Here is a 14,342-nt window from a genome sequence, read left to right as displayed (position 1 = left end):
CTCCAGTGCTTCTCCAGTGCTTCTCCAGTGCTCTCCAGTGTTCTCCAGTGTTCTCCAGTGCTTCTCCAGTGCTTCTGCAGTGCTTCTGCAGTGCTTCTGCAGTGCTCTCCAGTGCTTCTGCAGTGCTCTCCAGTGCTTCTCCAGTGCTTCTTCAGTGCTCTCCAGTGTTCTCCAGTGCTTCTCCAGTGAGGCAGGAACAGATAAATGAGAAAGGGAAGGAATCAGGCTGAAGGCTCCCGCTACGATCTTGGATGAAGAGAGATCCAGAATCCAGCCTGGAGGTCATGTGATGCTCTCGACATTTCCAAAGTGCCTCTTGTTGCTTCTCACCACAACCAAGAGATGCACAAGGAAAGGAAGCCCATACCCTGTAGTTTGCAAGCCCCCAGTGTGCCGGGAGGGACCTGTTCAAGGTCAGAGGGGAGCAGAGTGGCTGGAAAGCCCTGACTCCCTGGGCTAAGCCTGGGTTCATTCTACTTCCTCCACCAGCTTCGAGTGCCCCTGGAAACACCTGGCACGACAATCGGGAAATAAAAGAACTTCATGGCTTTTGTGGGGGGCCATTTCTTTTTAGCGAAAGCCGGGTCCAGGACTCCAGGGAAGGAACAATCTAGAGACACGAAGGCAAACACTCAGAGCCTGCAGTGCTGTGATTTCCACGTTCTGCCCACTTGCTCTTTTCCTCTTGGCAGGGATGGGGTGGGGTTGGGGGGTGATGTGTTTATAAAAAGATAAAGAGAAGGGGGAGAAGTTGTATGGATGTGTGGTGAGGTATGGGGGAAGGGGGTCCCTCGGCAAGTCCATGCTGAGGCATATCTTCCCCCTGAGGGACAAGTCACAAGACGGTATAGTACAGAATAGAATTTATTCAGGGCATGCATGGGGGGGGTGAGTTACGAGGGTAGTAGAGGCAGAGAAAAGCAGAGAGAGAGAGAGAGAGAGAGAGAGAGAGAGAGAAAGAAGAAGAGGAGGAGGAGGAGGGAGGAGGGGAATGAGGAGAGAGAGCGGAAACAGGAAGGCAAGAAGAGCACAGAAGAGCAAGAAGAGGAGGGGCGAGCAGCCTCTTTCATAGTGAGTCAGACACCCCTGCCTATTGCCAGGTAACTGTGGTGCAGAGCTTAGACAGAATGCTAACCGGGGTTAGGGGTTGACCTCGAACTGAGAACCCTCCCATCTTAGCCTCCAGGTGCCGGGATCACACCCATGCCACTACACCCGGCCACCCATTTGATTGTTTTCTCTCTCTGAGCCTCAGTTTCCCGAGCGGCGACAGGTGCCCACTCCACAGAACTGTTAGAGAATCTGTGAGGATCCAGGGGGGCCAGACGGGATTGGTGCCCCGAGAAGTGCCAGGGAATGGTGAGATTCACACTGTGGGGAGGAGATGCTCGGCCACTTGAGGAGGGCAGAGTTCACTTCAGCGTAAACCAGCAAGGAGGTTTGCCTGGGCTCACGGATCTGTTCAAACTTACAGATCCAGCAGCTCTGGCCAGCAGCCCCTCCCCACACACTCTTCAGCCATTTTTCTAGTCTCCCTCATGAGGTTGGTGGGGCTCATGATTCAAAGCATGGACCCCAGCTGTCTTTTTGTTTTGTTTTGTTTTTCGAGACAGGGTTTCTCCGTATAGCTCTGGCTGTCCTGGCACTCACTTTGTAGACCAGGCTGGCCTCAAACTCAGAAATCCACCTGCCTCTGCCTCCCAAGTGCTGGGATTAAAGGCGTGCGCCATCATGCTCGGCTAGACCCCAGCCGTCTTAATTGTCCCAGTAGAAGGTGATGGTAAATGTTGGGTTTGCAGGGTCTGAGGGGACAATGATACTTCTCAAGTCTCCAGAAAAGCCACTTCAGTTAGCACTGAGTTTTTATCAGTTTTTATCAGGATAAAAACACCCCTCCCCGGCTGCTGAAGGTTTACACACCTCCCTGGAACTGGCCAGCCATCACCATCGCTGAGTTATTCATTATTATCTCCTTCTATGCTCCCATTATCTAAAGCTGAGAGTTTAGTCTCCAGTCTCACCTAATTAACTTCCCCGAGCTATGGACTATGCAGACCCCTCCAGCCAGCACCACTGCCGATGAGCAGTGAATGCCACGTGCCCTTACCTACCCTAGCCACAAGCCAGTGTGAGGACCCTGTCTTATTTGCATCGGCTCTCTAGTGGCTGGCCCCGGGTGGGGGTGGGGGTGGGGGGGTGACATGCTATAGGCATTTGCTAGGTAGTATGACTACTGTTTTAGTGTATCCTGTGTTAGATACTTTTAGACACAGGTCTTATCAAAGGCTAGCCTTGAACTCACTATGTAGCTGATAATGACCTTGAACCGACCCTTCTGCCTTGATCTCCTAAGAGCTAGGGTTACAGGTGTGCACCACTGAGCTATTTTTATTCAGCGGTTCGGGTGAAACCAAGGGTTTTGAACGTGCCAGGCTTCCTGTATTCTTTTTGACAACTCTGAAGAGTAGAAACACTGGGTGTTAAGAGCTCTCTACCCCTGGGCTACTACACCTGAGTCCTGGAAATGGGAGATAGAGGTGTTTCCATTTTATAGACCATCTCAGAGAGACAAAGTAACAGATTCAGCGACCAGTAGACAACAGGTTCGCTGGTGGCCAAGGACTGAGTCTCTTCAGGGCCTGTCTGCTGGCTGACTCCCATAGCTGGCCACTGCTATCTGCTTCCACTGTGGGAAAGCGACTCCAGCTGAGGCAGAGGGAGCCTGGCGTGCCATCTTGACTCTCAGATTCTTACCGTTTGTCTAGTCTTCCTGGCCTCCCTCAGCATCCCAACCCCAGAGAAGGGACCTCATGCTTTTTCTCTGCTCTCTTTCCTTGTCAGCAATGAATGCCTGCAGCAGCAGGGTTTGGGGACTTCTGTTCACGGGTGCATCGTGGCTAACTGAAGAGGGAAAATTCATAATGATTAAAATAACATAACGAGGCAGTTGAAAGACACCTCTGGCAGCCCCCAGCTGTCCTCAGGGGAGCCTGGCATCCTAAAGTGGCCCTGGCCTGACTCCCTCTGTGTGAGTTGGGGTGTGTGTGGGGGGACTCATTTGCTTATGAAATGATGACACTGATGCTGATCCCAGGACAGCACCCCAGGATGCTGAGGACAGGTATGGGGGTGAAGAGAAGGGGTCTGTGGGAGGACAGAGGGCTAGGAGAGGAGATTAGAGCTGAGAAAGCAAGAACTTCAGCCTGAAGATAAAGCAGGACAACATTCCTTTCGGGAATCAAGAGCCTCCTCTCTGGCCCCTGCCAGGGAGCCCCAGGGCCTAGCACTAACCCCCTCTCTGCCTGTGCATGCACGTGTCCTCAGGTGTCCCTTAGGCACCTGAGTTTTGAGAGCTTCTCACTGGTCTGGAACTTTCGGAGTAGGCCAAGCTGACTGTAACCCAGGATCCATGTCTCACCACCAGTCCTAAGGCAGTCGGCACACACCATCACCCCTGGTTTCTGGGCATCAGACTCAGGTCTTCACAGTTGCTATGAAACCACCTTAGCCTGAGTCATCTCCCCCACCCCACCCCACCCCACCCCTGCTTTTTTTTTTTGTTTCTTTGGGACAGTCATTAGGCAGCCTTAGCTGACCTTGAACTCACAGTGGTCTGTCTGCCTCTGCCTCCCTAATGCTGGGATTAAAAGCCTAGGAGTCTCTTTTAATGTGCAGGTAGGAGACTGCCATTGGAGAAGCTTGCCCTCCCCATTCCCTCATTTTCTTCTTTCAAAGAGAGAGAGTTTGAAGTCTGGGGAGTGGCTAAAGTCTGAAGGCTCCCATCTGTCACCCAGGAATGAAAAATGTGAGATGAGGAAGAGGAAGAGGAAGAGGAGGGGGGAAGGGGAGGAGAGGAGAGGAGAGGAGAGGAGAGGAGAGGAGAGGAGAGAGGTTCGTGGCAGCTTGGAGGACGGCTGCTCTGTGTGGGAGACTCTTCCCCCGGAAGACAGACAGGGTCATGCGGAGTTAGGGAGGGGTCCTTTATCACTTGTTCCTTTAGGCCCAGGCATGGACTGCTGAAGCAGATGCTATCATCTAAAGATTCACGGACTGAGCCAAGATAAAAATGGTATTTAGCAAAAGAGAGAGAAATGAATTCAATTCCCAGTCCAGTTCGGAGTTAGATGCAGCCGTGGGCAGAATAGCAATGAGCTCCTTATTTTAAGCAAGCGGTGGAGAGATGAAAATAGATCAAGTGTTGAAGCAATCCAGGTTTTTTTTTTTTTTTTTGCCATCGGTGGATTTAAGACCACTCCTTTAATTAGGCAAGGAGGAGAGAGAAATATGGTCTTCAAAAATGAACCCTGGGGGCAATGGGATGGCTTACAGGTAAAGGGGCTTGCTGCCAAGTCTGACAGCCAGAGTTCAGTGCCTGGCACCTCCATGATGGGAGGAGAGAACTTACTCCCCCAAGTTGTCCTCCAACCTACACACTCATACCACGACACCTATGCGCCCACATATATAAATAAATAAATACACTTAACTTAAAACAAGCAGGCTGGTGGTGGCACATGCCCTTAATCCCAGCACTCAGGAGACAGAGGTTGCCATTACTGTGAATTTGAAGCAAGCCTGGTCTATAGAGAGAGTTCCAGGACAGCCAGGGCTACACAGAGAAACCCTGTCTCACAAAACAAAACAATAACAACAACAAATAGAAGAAAGAAATAAGCCAAAAACAAAACAAATAGTACAGAGGCAGGATTTGAACACAGGCCTGGCTAACTCCCAAACCCAGGCTTTCTCTGTTCCATAGAGACTGGTTTAATTGTCACAAGGCCTCCTTGACAGATTTAGCACAAGATGTCCCGTCCCCAGCCCTCAGCATACCTGCCCCTCCTTCACTTGTTATGTCCTTGGATGTAGTGGGTTCTTTGACGATTTGTGTTTTGAGACAAGGTGTCATTCTGTAGCCCAGATTGGCCTCAAACTCACACAATCCTCCAGCCTCAACCTTCCATGTATTGGTGTTATGGTTTGAGTAAAAAAGGCACACATAGACTCATATATTTGAATACTTAGTTACCAGGGAGTGGCGATACTTTGAAGATGAGGAGGTGTGACCTTGTAGGAGGAAGTATAACTTTAATTTTTTTCAAAACCTATTTTTAATGATGGTTCTTAAACCCTTTAACCTCCTTTTGAGCCCATCACCCACCAGAGGTAGTGGAAAAGAAAGGCTATGGGGAGTGGGGGAAGGTTCTTTGGAGCAACTCCCATCTGTGTTGTCTGGAAATCAGCCGTTCAGTTCACAGGTCAGCAGGGGCAGCTTGATCCACTCACAGACACTTAACAGATACGCCAGCAGTCCAGTTATCGAGAGTCAGGAGAACAGCTAGGAATCAGCTGCGGTGACAGGACCTCGCAGCGCCCCCCAGCCAGGCCCCAGCCTCTGCCCGAGTCAGCAGGAGGGACCAGGAGAGAAGCCAGGAGTTCTTGGCTGTGCCTTTCAGCGGATTGAAGATCAGCAAACTCGCGAACCCCACAAGTGTTGCACAGCTAGCTCTATAAGCAAGCCAAGCTCAGTGCTTGTCACTTGAGTCCTGTTTAGTACCCTCCACACATCACATGTCCCCCAGGGGTCTCACCTCAGCACATATGTCTGTCTCAGCTGACATCACTCTGCCAATCAGCCTGAGTCCTTGGAAGCAGCAAGAAACAGCAGCACACCACCAGAAGGTTTTTGGTGCATTTCTTTCTATGAAGTCCCAACAAACGCAGCTCAACTATGCAATGTAAGGCAGACCAATACATGTGTGTTGTTAGCAAAGAATCCTTCATCCCATGTCCTTTCACAAGCTTCAACAAACAGAACATCCTCTCTCCTGTGTCTGCTTCAGCTAAGCGTTCCTTCATGAGTCTGTCTGCCTTAGTCTTTCACCTGTGTCCACTTCAGAAAAACACTCCTTCACGTGTTTGCCGCAGCAAAACACCATCTAACACAACTGACTCTCCAAAGAACCCTTAGGTTTTCACTTCAAGACGTCAAGGAAGCATGTCACTGAGGGTGGGCTTTGAGGCTTCAGAGGCTCAAGGTAGGCCTAGTGTCTCTGTCTTTTGGCTGCCTGTGGATCTGGATGTAGAACTCTAAGCTCCTTCTCCGGCACCATGTCTGCCTGTGTGCCGCCATACTCCCCACCATGACAATGTAAGCAAATCCCAACTAAGAGCCTCTCTGTCTTTTCACAGCAACAGAACAGTGACTAAGACAATGGGGATCACTGATGCGTGCCACTTTTGATAAATAACAATCCAAGAACCTCCAGGGATCCTACAGGCTCTAGACTCCTCAGGAATGGAGGGAAGAGCAGGCGCAAGATACCTTGGGAAGGAAGCATTCCTACAGAACCCTCATGTACTGCGGGTACATGAGATGGGGCAGGAGATGCTTGTTCACAAGGTAATTTCAGCATGGACAGAGAAAAGGATGTAAGTGACTGGAGTCTGTGCCTGGCTCAGCCTCTGGGCAGAACCATTCTGCCGTGCCACGTGGCATAGGTTGCCTGTGTTTCTTCTGCCCTTCATCCAGAAAGACCAAAGGATAAGAAAGGCTCGCCCACAGCACAAACACTGACTAGTTCAGGCAAGAGATTTTCAAAGTCACTTTAGGGAGAAGTTTCCTCAGCTTGCCCAGGCTTGGCCTCAGTGGGGATTAGATGGGAATCACACTTAGCCTGGCATGGTGGGCAATGGAGAGTGGGAGGGTGGCAAGCACTCCCTGCTATCAAATAGAAATCTCTTCTCAAAACTCTGGTAGACACTATAAACTCCCTGGGTAATCCACATTTGACCAGGTCCTGTTTGGCATGCAGTTCTGAGAGTGATTAGTTTTTGGGAACCTACTGAACTGGAATTTGGAAACGAGTGCTAGGAGACAGGTAAAAAGCTTTATTGCTAAACAATCACATGCCCGAAGGAGCAGTGTGCGTATGGAACAGGAGTTAGCAAGCCACAGAAGCCCAGCAATAGTAAGAGACCAATATAGGATGCCCCTTTGAAGCACTGCAGAGGGAGTGGTACCCTGACCCCCAACTCTCTGCATCTGTCCCTGGCAGCAATGGCTTGAGACTACCATGACCATAGTCAGTAGAGTCTTTGACTGATGTCTTCCCCTTTTACTTGTGTGTGTGTGTGTATGTGTATGTATGCATGCTTATGCATGTGCTGATGCATGTGTACACATGTGCATGAGTCTGTGGAGGTCAGAGGTCAACTTTGGATGTTCCTCGGATGCCACCAACCTTGTGTTTCAAGATGGGGGTCTTTGCATTGGTCAGAAGTTTGCCACGTAGGCTAGGCTCAGGCTAGGGAATCCTGTCTCCATCTCCAGGCTGGGATTACAAGCAGGCATCTGCCGCCACACTCAGCTTTTTTATAGGGGAGTTAGGGAGTGGGGTAGGGGCGGGGTGGAACTCAGCTTGCATAGCAAGCACTTTTCTGAATGAGCCATCACCCCAGCCCCTGATGGCTTTTTTTATTTTTTTGCTGCATTGAGTATCAAACCCATGGCTGCAGTTGTTTATCCAGGCAAGCGCTCTGTCTTGAGCTACATCCCCAGTCCCATTGCCCTGATAGCTGTAACTTAGTGTTAATGCTTCTTAAACCCCCTTGCTCCATACTGCCAATCAATCTTCCCACAGCTCCACTGGTGAAGGGCAGAGAAGGGATGCTCTGGTTGGGGTCAGAGCTTCTTTCTGGCCTCCGTGCTACGAACCCACCTTTTAAGTAAACTAGCATTCTGGCTTTGTAGGACAATCTAGGGGTGTGGCCAACCCCCCTTCTTTTCAGGTATAGAGATCAATTTGTTTATGCCTCTGAGCCTTCTTGGGAGGTAGCCAGTACATTCCAATATGCTGAGATTGAGATTTCATTTCTTATTGAATTCCTTTTGAAATCTCTCTCCTGGGACTCTTCTGGAAGGGAGTAATTAGAAGCTGCAGTATCTATATGTATATATGAAGGATAACACACACACACACACACACAGAGTATACTCAGGAATGGGGTACAGTCTTGGAGACTTAACCTAGAGGCCTTGCACATGTTAGGAAGGGCCATTTGTCTCTGGACACATCCCCAGCCACCCCATAAGTGGCCCAGGCTGGACTTGAACCTGGAATCCTTCTGCCTCCAGCTCCCAAGTAGCTGAGATGCTATAGGCCTGTGCAGCTAAGCCAAGCTTCACTATAGCATTTTATTTTACTTTAATATACTTTTTCTTTATGGGTGCATGTGTGTGCCTGCTTATGTGCACCATGTATATGCAAGTGCAGGCAGAGTTCAGAAGCAGACCTCAGAACTCCTGGTGCTGGAGGCCTAGAGAGTTGAGAGCAGCCCACTGTGGGTGCTGGGAACTGAACCCAGGTCCCCTGCAAGAGCAGCAAATGCTACTAACCCCTGAGCTGTTGACCCAAACCCAATTCTCTTTGTTTCCTTTGGTATCCCAGGTTTGCCAGGAAGTCACCATGTACCCCAGGCTGGCCTCTCACATGCTAGGAGTGTGTGTGTATGTGTGTGTGAGCTGCCATACCTAGGTTGTTTTAAATTTTTCTGTAATAAGCCTCTGTTATGATGGAGTTTCCTCCCCTAAGATCCACACCTGAGGCTAGAGGTGTAGCTGCTTGAGGGAGGGCTTGCCTAGCGTGGTTGGCCCTCTGAGTTTGATCCACAGCACTGTATAAATTGGGCAAGGTAGTGTGACCCCAGTGCTCGGGGGTAGACACAGAAAGATCAGAAGTTCAAAGTTGTTCTTGGCTATATAGCAAGTTCAAGACCAGCTTGGACTAGATGAGATCTTGCTTCAAAACAAACAAACAAACAAACACATGTTGAAACTACAGCGTTATAACATGATATGATATGACACTCAGAGGTGGGGCTTTGGGGGAGCAGTTTGGTGAAGACAAGATCATGGGTGCAGTCCCCATGATTGATTAGGGTCCTTGTAGGAAGAGGAAGGGATATGAGGTGTAACTCCGTGGAAGACTGCCTGAAGAAAAAGCTAATCTGTCCTTCTACCATGTAAGAGATAGCAGGCAGCAGCAAGATGGCAGCCATCCAAGCTGGGTAACCCACTAGGAGCCAACACAATAAGTATCATTTTGTGGGAGTTTTGTTTGTTGTTTTCTTTTTGGTTTTCTGTGTAGCCCTAGAACTTGCTTTTGTAGACCAGGTTGACCACAAATTCAGAGATCTGCTTGCCTCTGCCTCCCAGTGCTGGGTTCAGAGGTGTGTGCCATCACATTGGGTTTCAATCAGGCTTGAGTTTGGCCTTCTCAGCCTTGCCAGCTGTGGACTTCGGTGGCTGCTTCTGCCTCCTAGCCTGTGTTATGGTACTGCAGGCTGAGCTGAAGGGAGAGCAGCTGTTTGTCACAAATGAAGAGATAGGGTTGGATCTGTGAAATACAAGAGGAGAGCAAGGGAGGGGGGGCAAGACAAATTAAAACCCCAAACATGGAAAAATAGGGACGCCAGGCAGAGACACCAAATGGAGAAGACATGGCTCCCTGGGGTTTTTCCACAAGGACGTGGGGGGCTCTGGTCTGTCCCCTAGATCAGCTTAGGAAGGAGTCTTCTAAGCTCTGCAGCTCTAGGCGGTGACCTGGTGAGGCAGAAGGTGGAACCACTCCTCAGTCTCAGTTGTTTTTCAAACAGGGAGTCCAGAGCACCGTGACAAGGTTGGAGGCTGCCCGTCTCTACCCTCATCGCCCAGATCTGCAACCCAGGGAGGAAAGGAACGCTGTGTGTGGGAGACAAGAGATGGGCAGAGCATCTGCTCAGGCAGCAGCTGAGGGTAGAGTCAGTCTGGAATCTGCCTGGCTCAAGGAGACAGTATCCTATCAGATAAGAGTCTGGGAGTTATCACCTGAGTCCCAGTTGATCTGTGCCTCACAGAAGGGCAGCTTGGGAAAGCCACGGACACAAGGAACATTTTGATAGTGGAAGCTTTTTTTTTTTTTTTTTGCTGTCAAAGCATAGAAAAATCAGATTGTTTCTGCAAGACCCTTGCTTGCTTTCTGATGCTCACTATGCCCTGACTACCATTCCACCTTCACTGACCTCCACTTTGTCCCCGACGGTCACCAGGCCTCTCAGCCCTCTCCACTGTGGATCGTTCCTGGTTCCCATCTCTGAGGTTCAGAGCAGAAGTGGGGGCGTCTGCTCGGCAGGCATTACTTCACAGTAATGGTTAAAAACACAATAATGTGGTGGCTGGAGAGAGGGTTTGCTACTCTTACGGAGGCCCTGGGTTCAGTTCCCAGCACCCACGTTGTATGGCTCACAGTGATCTTCATGTCTGAATGCAGGAGAATCTGACATCCTTTTTCAGGGGGTCTAAGGATTTCTGCATGCACAGCCATCTATACAGACTCATAAGTAAAGATCATAAAAATAAAATCTTAAAAAGAATACAAGTCTGTATCAGTATCTGGTCTTTAGAATACATGTCCTGGCCTGGAGAGATGGCTCCGTGGTTAAGAGCACTGACTGCTCTTCCAGTGGTCCTGAGTTCAAATCCCAGCAACCACATGGTGGCTCACAACCATCTGCAATGGGATCTGATGTCCTCTTCTGGTGTGTCTGAAGACAGCTGCAGTGTACTCATATATATAAAATAAATAAATCTTATAAACAAACAAACAAATATCCTTAGCTAGGTGATGGTGGCACACACTTTTAATCCCACTATTCAGGAGGCAGTGGCAGGCAGATCTCTGTGTTTGAGGCCAGTCAGATCTACATAGCTAGTTTCAGGGCAGCCGGGACTACACAAAGAAACCCAGTCTTGAAAATAAAATATTGTCACATAAATCAAAGGCGTGTCCGTATGTCCACAAACGAATGTCAGCTATAAAGTGTGGAAGGGCGTAGGAGGTATTAAAGGTTCTGGAATCTTCTCCAGAAAGTGAGACATTTACGCAGGCCTCCAGGTGAAGAGGCCAAGTCTCAGAAGGGAACCCCTAGGAATGGAGCGCCCGGCAGTCCTTGGGAGGACACAGGCCCTGCCTTCCTATGTGACCTGCCTTACAAACACAGCACAATGTGGTGTAAGGGTAGGTGGTGGCAGGCATAGCCAGGCTCAGGATCCACCTCCTGTCCCAGGGACAAGTTTAAGAGGGAGACACATGGCATCAATTTATCTCTGTGGGTCCAATAATCTGGTCCCTGGCAGAGAGCATAGTCAAGGCCCTCCTCTAGTACTGTGGTCTAGAGGGACGCTGGAGCTTGGGGCTGCTGGTGAGAACCTTGCCTCCATGTGGAGAGTCAACAACCCTGCTAAGGATTTCCCTTGCCAGTAAATCCACTTTCTGCTTAGACTAGATTCTCTATTTTGTTGGGACTAGTAGGCCCCTAACACCACCTTCTATTCCTTGAGTTTTGTGCATACGGGGATCCCAAAAGGAACCCAGCTGAGAACTGACAACCCACCCTCATCTATCCACAGTCGATAATCATACCTTCTACTCTGGGACGGAAGCCCCTGTGCTCTAAGGAAAACTCATACAGCCGCCCTTCCATGTGAACAAAACATCTTATTCACTGCTATGGCTTGAATGTAAAGTGTCCTCCTGCAGGCTCCTGTGTTTGAAGACTTGGTTCCTAGCTACTTGGGTTCCTAGTCTTCGGTGTTTAGAGGAGTTGTGGGAACTTCTGAATGTCTGGCCTAGCTGGTGGAAGTAGATCCCTGGGGAGGGCCTTTGCAGATGACACCAACTACCAAGTCAGGCCCAAGCTCTTTCCTACTTCCAGACCCTCCAGGGGTGAAGGAGCCATGCTGGAGCCCCCCCACACACACTCTAGCCATCATGCTCTCCCTACCATGATGGACTCTATGAAGCCAAGGATCACCTTGAATTTCTGCCCTCAGCTCTGTATTAGGCCTGAAGGAAGTTTTCTAAGAGCACACAGCTATCAAGTGGGGATCGCAGGCTGATCGCTCCTCTGACCCCAGTGCTTCGGGACATAGTCTCTGCTTATTGAGCACAGTGTCCCCCGTTTTCCGTCAGCTATCCCCTTTGTGCTGGGTGTGACTCTTTCCCAATCCGTGAACATTATTTAGTTCACTTGCCTATCCTTGCGGCCTTCCGCTTAGCACCATCCGGGTGTGGGGCATCAAGGCTCTCGTCCACAGCAGCGCTGCCGAAGCTTCGTGACTAAGCCTTTCGTTCTTTTTCTTCTTTCTAGTTCCTCCTCATGTGTACACGAGTATGCTTTTGCATACATGTGGGTGCACATATGTGCAAACGTGGAGGCTCAAGATCAAAGCCAGGGCTTATCCTGGACAGCTCTTCATTGAGGCAGGCTCTCTCAATCAAACCCAGAGCTCACTGATACAATCTTGCTAGGCAGCTAGATCAAAGGATCCCACATCTCTGCCTTCAAAGGCTAGAATTGCAGGCAGTTGCCACAACTCCCCAGCATTTAAGTTTCTGGGGCTTTGAATTCCAGTCCACAGGCTTCTGCAGCAAGCGCTTTAATCCCCGAGGTACCTCCCCAGCCTAGGCTTATTATTGATTAATAATAATTAATAATAAATTAATTATTTTTATAAAACCGGGTCAGGATTATCGAGTGAACACTATATTCCCTTTAAGTTCTGCCAGATTGATTCAGTGAAGTCAGACAGCTTTCCAGGTAGGAAAGAGGACACAGCAGATAGATCCCCATGTGACTGCACCCAGCATCAGCCCACAGAGAGGCACAGGCGCCGGGAGATGAGGCCGGGTCTCCTTAACATTAGTCACTGTCTGCTTCCCTTTCCCAGGAGGCCCGAGGGGCGAGGCTCCAATTATGCTGAATTGATGAGGGACTTCAGGATGATGCAAGGATGAGAGAGTCGATGTCAGAGACAAAGTGGGAGATCAGAACCACTCTGCCCAGAGGAAAGCCAGGAAGGGCCAGGTCTCCAGTGAGTAGGGAGCCAGGTGGCAGGGTGACAATGTAAGTCCAAGGCTCAAGGTGTCTGGGATCTGGCTCTGGTCCTGGCTGTCCAAGGAAACGAATGAAAAGCAGTATGGCCTCTAATTTCTCTAATCTCCTATTTCCCCATCCAAAAACTTGATGGGTGGTGTGTGTGTGTGTATGCATATGTATGTCTTTGGGGTTATTTTATATGTCTTTGTGTGTATGTGTGAGACAAACAATGTATACAAATAAATGTATATGATGCTGGCAGTGGTGGCAGACATTTTTAATCACAGCAGGTGGGAGGTTGAAGGCAAGAGGATCAGGAGTGGCCAGCCTCAGCAACATAGTCTGAAGATAGCCTGGACTATAAGAGACTGACCCTGTCTCAGAAAAAAAAAAGGTGTGGGGAGTGGGCAGCCTGGGCTAATAAGATAGCTCAATTATTACAGCTTTTGCTTTTTAAGTATGGGGACATGAAGCCGGGTGTGGTAGCGCACGCCTTTAATCCTGGCACTTGGGAGGCAGAGGCAGGCGAATTTCTGAGTTTGAGGCCAGCCTGGTCTACAGAGTGAGTTCCAGGACAGCCAAGGCTACACAGAGGAACCCTGTCTCAAAAAACAAACAAACAAACAAACAAACAAACAAACAAGCAAACAAAAGTATGGAGACATGAGTTTAATTCCAGAAACCATGTTTTAAATAAGTAAGGCTAGGTGTGGCGGCAGACTTTTAATTCCAGTGCTGAGTAGGTGGAGACAGGAAGATCTTGGACTCACTGACATCCAGTCTAGCCTACTTGGCCAGTTCTAAGCCATTGAGAGACCCCAGCTAAAACCAAAACTCGATGTGACATTGTTTTCTGGCCACTACACACACACACACACACACACACACACACACACATACCACTGCTTACGTTTTTAAAATCCTTAAAAATATGTACATCTGCATACATACAAAAATAATTTGTAAATATTAGAGAAATACCCAGGCCTGGCAGTGCCCCTGCTTAGCCCCAGCACTCTGCTCAGAGCTTGTTGCAGGTACCCTGTGAATGCATGGGTCCTGAACAAGCAGAGCCGCATAGAAACCCCATGATTGTTAATTACATTGCTGTTGCTGCTGTTACAAAACACCATAACCAACGTAAGGAAAAGGCAGTTTGTTTTGGTTTAAGGTCCAGAGGGACCATCTTGGTAAGTCAGAGGCACAGCAGCAAGCTGCAGGTACAGCAACAGAGGCAGGAGGCTAAGAGGTCGCATCTCATAATCCTAGCTCTGGGGGTAGAGGCCAGCAGGTCCCTGGGCTCCTTGACCAGTCAGACTAGCCTACTTGTCAAGTCTCAGGCTGGTGAGGAACCCTATCTCAGAGAGAGAGAGAGAGAGAGAGAGAGAGAGAGAGAGAGAGAGAGAGAGAGAGAGAGAGAGAGA

Source organism: Mus caroli, chromosome 4 (assembly GCF_900094665.2).
Source record: "Mus caroli chromosome 4, CAROLI_EIJ_v1.1, whole genome shotgun sequence".
NCBI lineage: Eukaryota > Metazoa > Chordata > Mammalia > Rodentia > Muridae > Mus > Mus caroli.
The sequence above is the reverse complement of the archived record's forward strand: the minus strand, read 5'-3'. Positions refer to the sequence as shown.